This window comes from Clarias gariepinus, chromosome 25 (genome assembly GCF_024256425.1).
Source record: "Clarias gariepinus isolate MV-2021 ecotype Netherlands chromosome 25, CGAR_prim_01v2, whole genome shotgun sequence".
Taxonomy (NCBI): Eukaryota; Metazoa; Chordata; class Actinopteri; order Siluriformes; family Clariidae; genus Clarias; species Clarias gariepinus.
In genome coordinates, this window is record NC_071124.1 from 19,390,360 (window position 1) to 19,404,596 (window position 14,237).

At 37.2% G+C, this 14,237-nt stretch overlaps 1 long non-coding RNA gene across 2 annotated transcripts in view; it reads right to left on the reverse strand.

The window, feature by feature from the left end:
- Positions 1–13,755, reverse strand: part of LOC128513232 (uncharacterized) — a 28,615-nt gene extending 14,860 nt beyond the window's left edge. Inside the window, exons 1-2 of one of the 2 annotated variants that reach the window (XR_008356361.1) lie at positions 13,487–13,755; positions 6,977–7,040 (exon numbers count right to left, since the gene is read on the reverse strand). This is a non-coding gene — a long non-coding RNA (uncharacterized LOC128513232). Of the gene's footprint in view, positions 1–6,976; positions 7,041–10,099; positions 10,235–13,486 lie in introns of those variants that run through there. The other variant, XR_008356360.1, reaches the window with a different exon arrangement.
- Between the last annotated feature and the right edge of the window lie 482 nt (positions 13,756–14,237).

Consider the following 14,237-nt stretch of genomic DNA (forward strand, 5'->3'; position numbering starts at 1 on the left):
AAATAAATTAGTAAATCAAGTACCTGTAAGCAGAAAGTAAAACCGCACAATTTTTATAATAATTATAAAAAAAAATTAACATGTTCTCCCGGTTCCTAAAAATCCACAGAACTCAATTTGTATAAAAAGAATTATTTTCAAATAAAGAATAATCCATATAGTTATAGGGATGTGATGGTCGGTTGATTGAGCATTTAAACACGGAAATTTAAACAAATCAAGGAAAAATACATCAATTATAACTGGAAATAAATTAAGCAATAATAAAGATAAAGGCAGATAACTTGTGTGTAAATATAATTAATATTTTTTTAACTGCTGGGTAATAACATTATAAGCAGATTTGCCTGTAACTATGATACTTTTAAAGCAGCCCTTTCTACATCATCATCATGCTCATTACTTCTATAGCAGATCGCTGGTATCATCAAATATGTGCAAGCCTAAGATGAACTCCTGGGCATAATAATGCAATATATAGTAACATCCTGATTTACTAATTCTGGTATTAGAGCTTCTATACCTGCGCTGTTAAAACAAGTATCAAGTAGCTGCACTGTTAAGGACAAGTTACTGATTGGAACTTTTCCTCTCACATCAAATTTCACTTATCAAAAATTATACTTTATATATTACATAACAATCTTTGAAATTGGTTATTTGTAACAAAGCTCCATATGTATATTGATGCATCATAAGGAGTTCCACAAAAAAGCTAATTATATTGATGTTATGTATTATCAAGATATCTTCAATTACAGTGTTATGCTGTTTTTTCTATTTTGTTGATTCCAACTCTTTGATCTGTTTATTTACTACAACTTTTTAGCTTTACACTATTTTACTTTTTTTTCTTTACAAAAAAATACAATATTCTCAGAATTAGATATAGTAATAAACTTGATGGAAAAACAGATGACTCAGGGCCAATCAATCCTATGTGTCTCTGTTCTCGACAGCACTGATCTGGCAGACTGAAATGCAGAGCTTCACCACACACACTATTGATCAGAAGAGCTCGTCTACAGCTGAGTGTTTAGAGCCGGCAGCAGCAGCAGCGTTCTCTGCTCGTCCTGGAAACGGGCTGACGCTTCACGCTTGCAACATTACAGCCCGATCAGAGACGCGCAGCTCCTCTGAGAGAACAGGTACCTCGATGTTTTAGAGAGGCCAAGAAGAACCAATAAATCCAAAAAGAACCGAATCGTTTGTTTCAAAAACAAGTTGAATTTAACTGCATGTTATTTTGTGTGATAATTTATGTTGAAAGTCTGAGTTGTGAATTAACAAGTACCACTTTGATGCATTTGATTTCTGGATTTTAAATGTTGGAATTACATGTGAGCTTTTTTTTTTTTTACTGTAGTAACATTTGCTCAAATATCCGCCTTGGTGGTTACAGTGATGGTGTATTAATTTGCACATCATAACACTTTTCACTTACAATCATGAACACCAGAAAATTTTTGGCGTATCTGATCTTTGTAGCTCCTACAGTTAGTTGAGTCCTGTCATAAAATTACTAAACAGACTCATCAAATTACACATTATAGATTAAACCCGATGTCCTGAAACCGTAAATATCAATGTGTTTACAGATTTCAGCTACCAATTTAAATGAAAGGAAGTTGCCACAATAAAATCGAAACAGGTATCCTGTTTGTTGAGCTGCTTCACAATACAGTTTAGAAGCTTGTTCTACGGTGTAGTTCTCTGTAGTTTTCCCAGCACTAGTCTTTGCACTATCCTCAAAAACAAACATGTTAATATATGCTGCTGCTTTGTTTATCTAGCTCTGTATAGACAAAAGCTTCTAGAGCATGGGAATCACCTGCGCCTGTGAAATCGTTACCAGTATCCCCTCTTCGCCTCATTTTCTCTCAAAAGCCTAGAGAGAAGGGCTATTCAACCTGGAGGCTTTAACATTCTATACATTCCCACACAAAACATGCACTGATTCACACTAAGCATCCTCGCATTGAACTAATTAGAGGGAGTCCTCCTGTCCTTCATTTCCATTTGAATTTGGGAAGAAAAGCTTAGAGAGAAGGCGGGGTGAGGCAGACGCAACACGCTGGCTCGTATTAACTCAAAGGACGGGCTTGTGTCTTTGAGTTTTCCAGGAACATAAAGAAGGGTAAACAAGGCATGGGGGAGCTAATTGAGCGTGACACGGCTATGAGCGCATTCTACAGGGCGAACTGTGGAGAAAAGCTCTGAGCGTGAACGCTGCCCGAAGCCTTGCTTTAACGCTAATGACGACTGCATTATGCTAATACGGAAGCGTCAGTGAATCAAAAAGGACAGAGAAGCTTTTTAAGCTTTCAGCAACACGTTTACAAGGCACCCTTGATAGAATGCATCAGTGGATGTACTTCTAATTCAGCAGGTTGACAGTACGAAGCAATAAAAGTGCCAGATAAAGACTGAGAGGAAGTTACTGATGTTTTTTCACAGGTTCCCGATGGACACGGAGGCGAAGATGATCTAGTAATGTTGGGACTCAGCACAAATCTCCTTAGAACCTCGTATAATATTGTGCTTGGAGTTTCACGTTGTGTTGTTCTAGATCGGAATGTTACTTAGGACAAATACTTGGCTTACAGAATGAACTTCATGTTAGCTCGTAACATTTACTTTACACCATATTGTGCTTATTTGACTCAAAGGAAAAACTCTCCACTGACTAGAACCTATGTTTATTTAGTTTTAGCAAAAGTCACACATTATGACGTCATGAAATTACAAACTGAAAAAAAAAACCACTTTTAAATATTGGTGATTTATGTCCCAATTGACTATTTCTAGGAGTAGATGTTTCATTCCCTGCATAACTCTTCATGTTTTGCATAAATAAATGTATTAATAGCAATCCTACCTGCTTCCTAAACATGGGTTTTCAAAAGTAAATGTTTTATTTTAGGCAAGGATATAAAACAAAATCAGCTCCAGTTTCTATGAATTATTGAAATTATTTCTTAATAAATAATGTATAGTATAAAGGCAAATTTTTGAAATGGTTTATAAAGCTCTGCAACAAAGATTTCTTATTAGTCTTATCTACTATATTTATAATATATGTGCAGTACACATCTTCACACCCTGATCTTCTTCCCAACAACTAGTCCTCCTCAGTTTTAACCGATTTTAAATTCCCACGTCGGATTGAAAGAGCTCATTAATCTAAGCGCATGGTCACACTGTCGGTCTTATATCTCATTCACATTAAACGATGGCTACGTTCAAATTTTCAACAAAAAGATTTGTAAACTATGACCCCCATCTCAGTCTTTCACATGTGCACACACCCAACATTGGCCCACAGATTATGGACATAGATAACAGATCTTATTCAGTGTTCCTCAGAAAGACATTCCAGCTAAGTTGCTATGTGCTCCACTAACAGAGCCAGTCCCCTTGTGCTAGTTTTCTGTCTCACTAGATCAGTCTGTCTCAACCCTCCATCCCCCAGGACACACATACAGGCCATGTACAAGGCCAAGTTTAACTGCAGACCTGACCAGTGAGAAGAGCATGCAGTAATTTGTTAACAGATTTTTTTTTCCTCCTGTCAGTAAGCATATATAATATCCAGTATATGAATTATTTCATCACATATAATCAGTTTTATACTTAAGACCTTGTAGCGTCTGACTGAGGCAGGTGTCTGTCACTAACTGTGGTTTCTGTCTCACTCTTCGTACCTCAGACAGCTCGTTAATTTGCACAGCTTCAATATTCTCTTTTGCTCCATGTATATATTAGAATTGTGATGTGACCCTTACAGGCTGTGCGACTGTTTCGCGTCTCGCTGGGCGTGGGAAAAAGGGCTCCACTCTTTTCACAGCTGCTTCTCCCTCTGCACCCCACCAGCAGAGGCCCAAATGCACCCTCGCCCCCCGTCTCCCGTCTTCCCCCATCCTTCACCCCCGTCTTTTCCATTCAGCCTGCAGTCTGCTCCCTTTCAAAAAGCCCCCCTTCCTCCTTCGCTCATCGTCCTTCATAAATACATCTCATTATTCAAGCTCTAGTTTGCATAGAAATGTTAAAGAGGCCAGCCTCCTCCAGCTAAGCCTGCCGCTGCTAAACAACACTGCACGTTAAATAGACTACTTTACTTTTTCTATTTTTTTTTTTTACTTACACTCCAGACACTTTTATTTTGTTTTCAATTTCAGCTTTGTTTTCTACCCGGAATGTCACTTTCAAAACTTCATTTTTACTCTGTGTGCTTTTTCATGCACTTGGAAAAAAAAGTGCGAAATTACTAAGGGATAAACAAAAAATAAATTGTAGCATCTTTTCCCCAGAGGAAAGTGGGTGTGAGGTGAAATTAGCCCTCTTCTGTTCCACAGTAGGCACCCTGCTGTACGTCCTCCCACACCGGCACTTCCCCATTCACCAAATTCATTTCGAGAGATTTATTTCCTCTCACACCTCATAATGTAGAGGGCATAATTTAAATCAACTTATGAGAGCAGAGCTGCAGAGCATCATATGCATACAAAGCTTGGGGGAAGAAAAACCTCTCGACCAGTCAGACAGCTTCCTCTGCCTTTTCAAATTATATACTTCACAGTTGTAAAATATGACCATGCTTTAGAGCCAGATTTGGCGTTTATATTCAGCATATCCAGCTCTAAAATAGACCCACTGTATTTTTATAAGCCATTAATTCAAAACCAGCTAAAACTTTATGGATATTGTGTGGTCTGTTGAATGCCTGTTTGTAAACTGAATTTATTGAGTGCCTTGAAGCTTGTTAAACTCTCTGTTTCACTACAAAATATTTTATTACTGCTAAACTCTGGTACTACAGTAGATCATAAAGGGAGGTAATCATGGGTGTAGTTATAAAAAATGAACAGTTTGCTCCTTCACAGGTTTAACAGCTACAGTGTGTTTATGCTTAACATCATATTGTATTTAAGAGGTGGTTGAATTGTACAGTAATATACAAACATTGACCATATCCATATACTTAGCTTTAACTTTAGTTATCTTCCGTATGTTGGTTTGTATGTTGGCTCATTACATAATCATCCCTAGATCACTATTTCTTGAAGAAAAAATAAACATCTTTTTAATAAGGCAATTTGAAATTGGTTAAAGAACTGTAACTGCTTTGGACTGGTATTTTTTTAGAGAATAGAAATGTTGTGTACTTTTGAGGTTTTGAGTGTGGTTCAAAAACTGAAAAAAAGTATATTTTGCAGTCTGGAATGTAAAAAAGAACACATTGTGGTCTAGAAAATTTCATCAGAGCTTCATCAAAGGTTCATCACATTAATGAAGTGTGCAAGATTTACATGAGATCTTGCAAAATTCATAGGAAGTTACAATGTCACACATTGCTGAAAAAATACAGTTCAGGTCATGTGACTGGGAGAGGGAGAGTTCATTGTGATGCTTATTCCAGCCTATAATAATAATAATCTTGGTGCTGAGATTCCCTTAAAGTTAGTATTAAACATAACCATTGTAGAAATCTGCAAATGTCAGAACTAGTGGAACCAGAGTTCTGAGGCCCAGGGCTTGAAAATGTTTAGACCCTGCAAATTTCAAACAACTTTCAGACAACATTCATGCTGAAGAACTGCTTGATAATGAAAGAGAGAGAGAGAGAGAGAAAAAGAGAGAGAAAGAGAGAAAGAGAGAGAGAGAGAGAGAAATAAAATAAAGTAAATTTTCCCCAAGGCTGTTGGCAGAACAAATAATTCTCTTATCTTTCTAGCTGTTGTGGTTGTAACACCTTTTAAAACCTGGGCTCATACAAAGAATTGAAGCAGTATGAACATGATTTAAGGAATAAACAAAAGGAGTACAAACCATAAGTAAAGCTACTTATCAATTTTGATTGTGCAACCTAAGATAAAAAAAAAGCATGTGATGGATATTCAAGCCTCTACAGTATAAATGGTAAGAGAACATCAAGTTTTTTGCATATTTTATAATTACTTTTGCAAGTAAGTAAAGCACATAATGTGCCATGTTACATTTTTATCACTATTAAGATTTTTTTTCAACTTTGACTAACAAATCTCTTACAAAGTTTCCAAATTTTCCAAATGAGTGATGTCATTCCTAATTACAACTTGTATCTGACTATAATATGGACGTCCTCTGAAACGGTATGCATGTGCACATTGATAAGTCTTTGGTCGTTCCATGTCGGTTAAAACACACTATATTTTTTGGACTGCTTATTCATTTAAAACAATGGATGCGATTTTAACACAAATTAAGCTTGGTATTTCTGAGAATTGGTGACGTAGTGGTAGGTTACTCATTTACCATGCAGAAGGCCTGGATTCGATTCCCAGCCAATGCTTAAGCCTCAGCCATTTGATACAGTGTTGGTCCCAAGCCCTAATAAAATATGAAAGGAACTGTGCCAAGTTGTATGCAGTTCAGATGGTCTGCTGTGGTGACCGCTTGGTGGGAGCAGTCAAAAGACCTGAACAACATGCTTGGGGTTTTGCTCTAGAGAATAGCAAAGAAGTTAGTTGGCTGCATTTTTTAGGTCCAGATGAAGGAAAAAAGCCAAATGCCTGGCTTTAGCTTTTTTTTTAGCCGCTACTGCTAGCACTGCAATGAAAACCCTACACTGCTAGTACTGACTGATGATGTCAGCAAAAAGTCACATGAATTCTGATCTGAGTAACACAACTGCGCATCAGAAATATATGAAAGTGACTCAGATCGGATCTGTGTCAGATTAGGGTAAAAAATCCTTTTTATCAGGCAGGTAATGTGAACATAGCCATAGCGAATGATGTAGACATGGAGATAGTGTGAATTTTATTAACAAAATCATAAACACATTTAAACATGCCAGAATAAAAGGACTAATGACTAAAACATTCCTTTCCCTAATAAAATAAATTTACCACTGGAGGTCGGGTATAGTGCTAATGAAACAGAACAATCATTTTATCCAAAGTTATCCAGTGTTTATGATGTAGATGAGTATTACCTTTTATGTAAGATTAAGCCCAGTTGAGCAGCTGATGAATGATCTTCTTGACTTGGCAACGAAACTAAAATCACAGAAAGAATAAACACATTAATATAGATAGAATGCAATTGGAGTTCATCTGTATGGTTTGAACAATGTTTTTGTAAAACTTTTGCTTTTAAATAGTGAAATATCCTGCATGTTCCTTTTTCAAAAAGTATTTCTAGGTTTTCCTAAATAGTACATAATAATCCATACTTCATCCTATATATAAAATGCCAAAATGGATATTTAATGTATTTTAAGGAAGGCAAAGAGTGCATGAGTTCTGCATTGATTTTACACACACCCACATGCAGTTCATGTTATGCCTTCACGAGAACACACAAAAATACACATACAGTATACTGTAAGTGACCCTCCATAAAAGGTTTCAAAGTGCATGAACAAGTTGGTATTTTTGCATTTCCGGACTACAGTATATGGTTGCATTAAACGCTATGAAATCCATAAACAATTAAACACTATCACACAAAAACCTACACTTAGCATTACATTTATAATTGCAATCATTACAGGTTTCCAATATGCTCTTAATGCCGTTCAAAGAAATTAATTCTGCTATTATAAATCTTACTTAATGTAGTTGGCTGTACACAATCACTGCTTCACAATTTTTTATATTCACATAACAAGCCAACTGTTAAAGATACCTAAAGATACCTAAAAATAGCTAAAGATACCCCATATAATTTACACAGCACTGTGACACTGCTTTTGTGTAGCTTCTTTGATTAACCTATAAGAGACAGGTTACCATGGGCAATGAGGGAGGATGTCTGGACTACTAGAGTGTTGAGTATGAGAGCACTAGCCAGGAAGATGGCCTCGCAAAGAATTTTACATTCATACATGTAATGTATAGACTGTAAACCATGATGCTGGGCTAAATGAGAATGATGTCATGTAGCCCTGAAAATTGACAGACCTCATAAAAAACATGCTATTTTCTCACAACTATGTTGTCTATACATTCTACAAATGAGAACCATTAGATATAATTCATTTGCCAAACTACTTCCTGTATACATTAATTATGTTTGTAGTTATCATGTGCTAATAAAGAGAAACAATGAGGGAAGATTGCAATGTACCCAACAGCAGAGTCCGGGTATTTGCAGGAGGCTACAGAGCTAGGTGTTGTATAGGTGTAGCTGGATAAAATCATGCAGCTGAGTGCATCTTTAAATGTATTCCCAAGTTTTCCCTTTAAGAAATTTCCTTATTTCTTATATCAAATTTAACAACTTTGTTAGAAAAAGCTACGAGTAAGAATTTGATTCTCAATTAAAAATCCTAGGTTTCCCCCTACTGTATATTTTATATTTTCCAATTAGTTAAAAAGATTTATTAACTTGAATAATATGGAGAATTATCTTGATGTCACAGAATGAATATATACTGTTTCTTGTTTGATTCTTTAAAATAATTACTATTCAGGATAATACTGTGCAGAAATAATTACAACCACTAATAAGAACGACCCAAAATGAGTCTCATGGAAGCATTAAAATGTATTAAAAATAATCGGAAATCTAATGGATGTCGCTGTCCATTCAGCACTTCACACCTAATGAGACACCGCCTCGTGGGCATATCCCTTCTCCCTCCGCTCACGGTCAGGTTCATGTCTGATCATCAACAACACGCCGAACAAACGCGCTGCTCTCCGAAACCCACGTGACTCCCAGGAGCGGACCAATCCGGCGACGCCGTGCGCCTCGCGACCATCTCACTACGTAACGGAGTCAACACCAGGCATAAAATAACGACCATTAAAGAAAACGACATAAAATACAGCAGAACAAAACAAACCATGCTTTGTGGTGGGATAATCGACTGTCCTGCATAAGTGCGCGTGATTTAACTGAGCAGCATCAAGCACCATTGCAGACACCGAGGCACCGTTTTCACACACATGCCTTCTTCCTTCCTGCTCAGGTTGTCCATTTTAGCAAAAAACAAAAACGCAGTCACAGATTTAACAACGCAAACCTGCTCACACACATGGCTAACATCAAAATTCACTTCTCCAGCGAGCACCTTAACGAGCACGGACGAAGCTCGCGCAGCATGTCGGCGCCCCGCTCCCCCTTTCCCCCCCGCGCCCCCAGTAAATCTCCACGGTTTGTGCGCGGCCCCTCCATCGGCAGATCTTGAAGTAGGTGGAATTAGTTTCTACATTCGGTTCTCTAGCTTTATGATATTACATAAACTCATACAGCTAGATAACCAAAGAGAAAAACTAATCCGTGCGTCTTAAAGGGGCCGCCGCGCTTCCGAGGCCGCCTGTGCCGTGGTCACATGGTGCCATTGCACTCGACGTGTGTAAGTGTGTGTGTGTGTGTGCGCAAGTATAGGTGAGGAAGGGGTTCTACACACACACTCACACTGAGGAGCTATAATAAGGATCCAGTCTTTTATAATATAATTAAATTTTATAACTGCACACCTGGACTACAAAACTTAATTTTTTTTATTAAGATAGTGCTAGAAGCATGACACACACACCCTCAAGCACACTCCCAGACTTGTATTATAACACATGCAAGTCGAGCTAAGCACAAATTAACATAGTAAATAGTAAATTGTTCAATGGTATTTTTTGTTTTTGTTTAATAAACCCTTACATAAATGTGAACATAAATGAATCATGAACTAATCATGTGAATTGAGTATTTAAAGGCTGCATGAGGCACACACCATAATCTCCTCTCGCACTAGCAAGGGGAGACCTGAGAAGCCTGTGTTCAGACAATTTAACTGAACACTTTCATCATGTCAAACTTGCTCCAGGATCAGGTCTGAATCAATCTAAAATGTTACACGACACCAAAAAAGTCGTGCTCTAATTTAAACATGAAGCCAATCCTACACACACACACACACACACACACACACACACACGCACACAAAGTTGGTAAAGCTGCAGCTACTATCATCCACCAGTATGTACAATCCATATCATACTATAAATAATAAAACAATTCAGGAGGATGAATGAAACCACCTGCACTGCATTCATCCACCAATAAGTCAGACTTTACTAACGCAAATTGTACGATCGCTCCCATTACTTACATCCCGCATTTTTCGTTTGCGCCTCATGCGCAAAATCCGCGTTATCCTCGTCCACAAGCCGGCAAACGCAGCATGCCGCTGTATTCGCTCTTGGCTCACTAACAAATGATGCCGATAGCGTGAGAAAGAAAACACACACACACACACACACACACACACACACACACACACACACACACACAGCAAGAGAGAGAGCGAGCGAGAGAGGAAGAGCCTATCGAGATCGAGTGGAGGAAGCAGAGAGAGTGCTCTTACCACTGCTGTCCTTGGTCCCTGTGTCCCCGCCTCTCTCTCTCTTCCTCTCTCTCTCTCCCTCTCTCTCTCTCTTTCTCTCTCTCTCAAGCTCCCCCCCACACACACACACACTTACATTTAACAAAGCACATAATTTACCCTGACACTAAATTGAAGGTGTACCTCTTTCTACAATACTTGAATCCAGTAGACCTTCACGTAAATACAAGAAAATAAAGACGTACATACGATAGTCACTGATTTTCGGTCTGTAGGCTCACAAAAAAAAAAAAAAAAAAAAATCAACCTGAATTATCATGACAATAAAATGACTACAAGCGAGTCAGGTTTGGATATAACACTGAGCGTGGGTTGAACGTCCTGGACACACAGTAACGCTATAAACTCAAACCATTACTGTTCAAACAGATTCCGTACCGAATCAGTCCAAACGACAATGTAAGAGTCAAATCCTTATTCAAAATTTCCCACTGACTTGCTTTAATTGTTTCCTCACATCTAATATCATGCTATAACCTATAGACAACCTGTCTAGATGTTTTTCCTTGATTGTCACACTGAAAAGTCGAACAATCTAAAGCCCAGTTTCTCTTTAAATCTGTAGCTCTACTTTATCTCCCACGAGCACTTACACAGTACGGATGCTTGTCTATGTATACTGGCATTCTCCATAGCTGCATGCCTATAATTTACAGTATGGAGTGTACCACAGGACACGAAAACCAGGGGTGTTACGCAGCAGCACATATACAAATTCCCCGCGTTGAATTAGCGCGTTCTTCACGTTGTTTGAATACTCCAGGAGGAGATTCAGAAGTGTTAAATGTTTAGGAAACGCGAAATACAGTCCCGAGTCATCCATCAGTCTTGACGGGCTTCAGATAAAAACATTGCTCAGGCCTTGGTTAACATTTCTGGTATAAATAGATTAATATCGTTTAAATATACATTCACATTTTGTATGTTGCGAAGCGTGTTTTTTTTAAGTAAAAAATATTGCTAAAATATTACCGACCTAAAGTAGCGAGTTTTGTACGAAAACGAAATCGATCTTTCTATACAATCTTCTTTCTTTCTTTTTTTTCTTTCTGTACACATATGCTCTACAATCTCAAGGTTAAAAATATTTAAATTGTAAATTTTGTGAGATTTTTCTTGTGACGATATAAACAGGGTATGAACTTGCTTTATATTTAAGTGTGTGTGTGTGTGTGTTTGTAAGTGTGTGCGTGTGTGTGTGTGTATGTGTGTGTAATATACACAATTACACAATGAACCGCTTAATAAACTTGGTGTTTAGATTGGATTTTTAATACACGGTTGCATCTTAAATCAATAAATCTTTTTCCCTTAGTGACATATTTTCACCATTTTTTTTTTGTTTTATCTTCAATTAATTCAAAAGAAGAGACAAGCAGTACACTATTTCTATACACCACTGTATTGTGGGCCTCCACATTTTAAATATTCAGAGAGATTTTTTTTGTAAATGTATATATACATTTTAAATAAATAAATAAATAAATATAAATCTGCAAAAATATCTAAATCCTTAAAATGTGGAATAGGATATACTAAAAAGGTATATATTCCCAATTTAAAAAATATCTAACGTGTTAACCTGTTAAAAATTAGGCAAAAGGCGTTGTCTGCTGTTGAAAAAAAGGAGAGCAGTCTGTCTGTCTATCTGTCCTCCTCTCTCTCTGTCCTCGGTCCTGAAACTCTCTTTTCCTTTCTCAGTGTGTGTGTGCGTGTGTGTGTGTGTGTGTGTATTAAATACTTATAGGCTATGTTAGTTTCTTATGTAAATATTTTTTTACTAGTGCTTTCCATATTCATTTTTACTCATATAAGTAAAATGTAATTTAATACTTAAAATTTAAAGGCAATACATGAAAAAATGTAATAAAGTAAAAATACATGTAAATAAAATAAAAAGACAGTTATTACAGCACTTGTTCAGTTTATACCCTTTAAAAGGTCTAAGCACTTTTTAAAAAGTGGAAATGCAGCATTAATAACCTAATACAGTAGAGGTCAAGTTCAAGTTTTCAACTTAAAAATAATACAAACATCAATTGCCAATTAGATATTCTTTTACATACAACGCATAAGAGTGCATTCAGTAACAAAATGTGGCGAACATCATATAACTAAGAAAAAATGTAATTATTCTAGAACCTTTTAATTTTTTAACATCTTCCTCATTAAGCCATAAAAGAGACTCCTTAAAATCGCTGCACAGTCTGAATTAATTTTCCCCTTTTAAAAAAAACTTTCCCTAAAAAAGGTCTGAGAAAAAAAAATCTTCCCACAAACAAGTGACTGAGAAAAAAAAACATTAACCCCCGCAAAGAAAGAAGTCAACATCAAGTTCAACAGCGCGCGCTGCTCCTCATTAGCATATGAATACTGTCTGCGCGAGAGAGTCTGGCCCCGCCCCATTTTCCCAGGCCCGCGCGCTCCTCAGCGCCTATTAAAGCCTGGAAAGGCTATTTACATTGTGCATCACTCATTTGTCCTATAGAACTGAGACAAATAGGACTGCATGCCAAATGCTTCTCTCCATGCCCCCCCCCCCCGCTTTATCTGTGTATAATAATAATAATAAAAATAATGTTTAAATGTTAAAAAAAAAAACAGACCTTTCGTTTTTTTCCACATCAGAACTTAATAATTCAGCTTTTTTGCTTTCCCCAAATTCCTTCTTCTTAGATGGCTCAAATAATACAAAAAATAAATTCTATTATATGTTTAAAATTTATCAGTATTTCCTGAACAGTGTGGTGTGTACATCTATACACAATATGGAACCATCTGAAGCACACACTTTTTGGATTAACCCGTGTTGTAGATATTCAATAGACCTAGTAACAGGTAAAAACAAACAAACAAACAAACAAAAAAAAACATTTAGCCTTCGAATTACAGCTACTGTAATACAAGACAAAGTATACGGTGTCGAAACAAACACAATAAGATGTTATAGCAGGCCGTAGGTTTTAATTTTTACCAGAAGAACACTGAAGAGCGTTATAAGAATAGCTAAAAACACGACACTGCAGCATTTACCAGGGCAGTAAGATATCATATTAACATTTTTAACGCTGTGAAAGAGAGAAAAATGCTCACCGTGACCTCGAGTGAAAAAAGAGAGAGAGAGAGAGAGAGAGAGAGAGAAGTTAGCTGGGTCCATCCGACGTATTCAGAGTCTACAAACCCTGATAGTTCAAAAAAATCTCACTAGTCTTTTTTTTTTTATACAAATTAGTACAGCCACGTGAGGATACATATCAATGGCGAACCGTTTTCTTTAATACCTTAAAAGAATTTCGTTGTTAATTAGAACGTATCTATTTCTCTTTCTGTTTTTGTTTTCTCCTAAAGGAAAATAAATACAGGAACCGAAGGCAACGAGCAAGAGTTGCGCGTGAGGGTGAGCGCGAGAGAGGAGAGAAGGAGGGAGCGCGAGAGAATGACGTAGGAGCGCGCGAGCTGTGGATGCGCGTGTCTGTGAGAGACAGAGCGAGAGAACGAGAGAGAGAGAGAGAGAGAGAAAGAGAGCGAGCGAGATGTGAGTGAAGTGGGGGTGGGGACAAAATGTTCGTTAAATGTTCAGTTTTCATTCGGGAGGACAAAATAGAGATAATTAATTGAATCTAATTACCAATAACGAAGCTTTTAACGAATCCAACGAGCCTTAATGCACGATAATCTTGACCCAGATTTCATTCGTTTGCATTTTAATTCATTAAATCTATAAAATATATCGACAGTATACCCAATAACCCTACATTTGATATGGCAAATAAACAAGTGAAATGACAATGGGCAAACCAGGCCCCGTCATCAATCCACGTTCCCAAGCACGTGCAAAATCTCG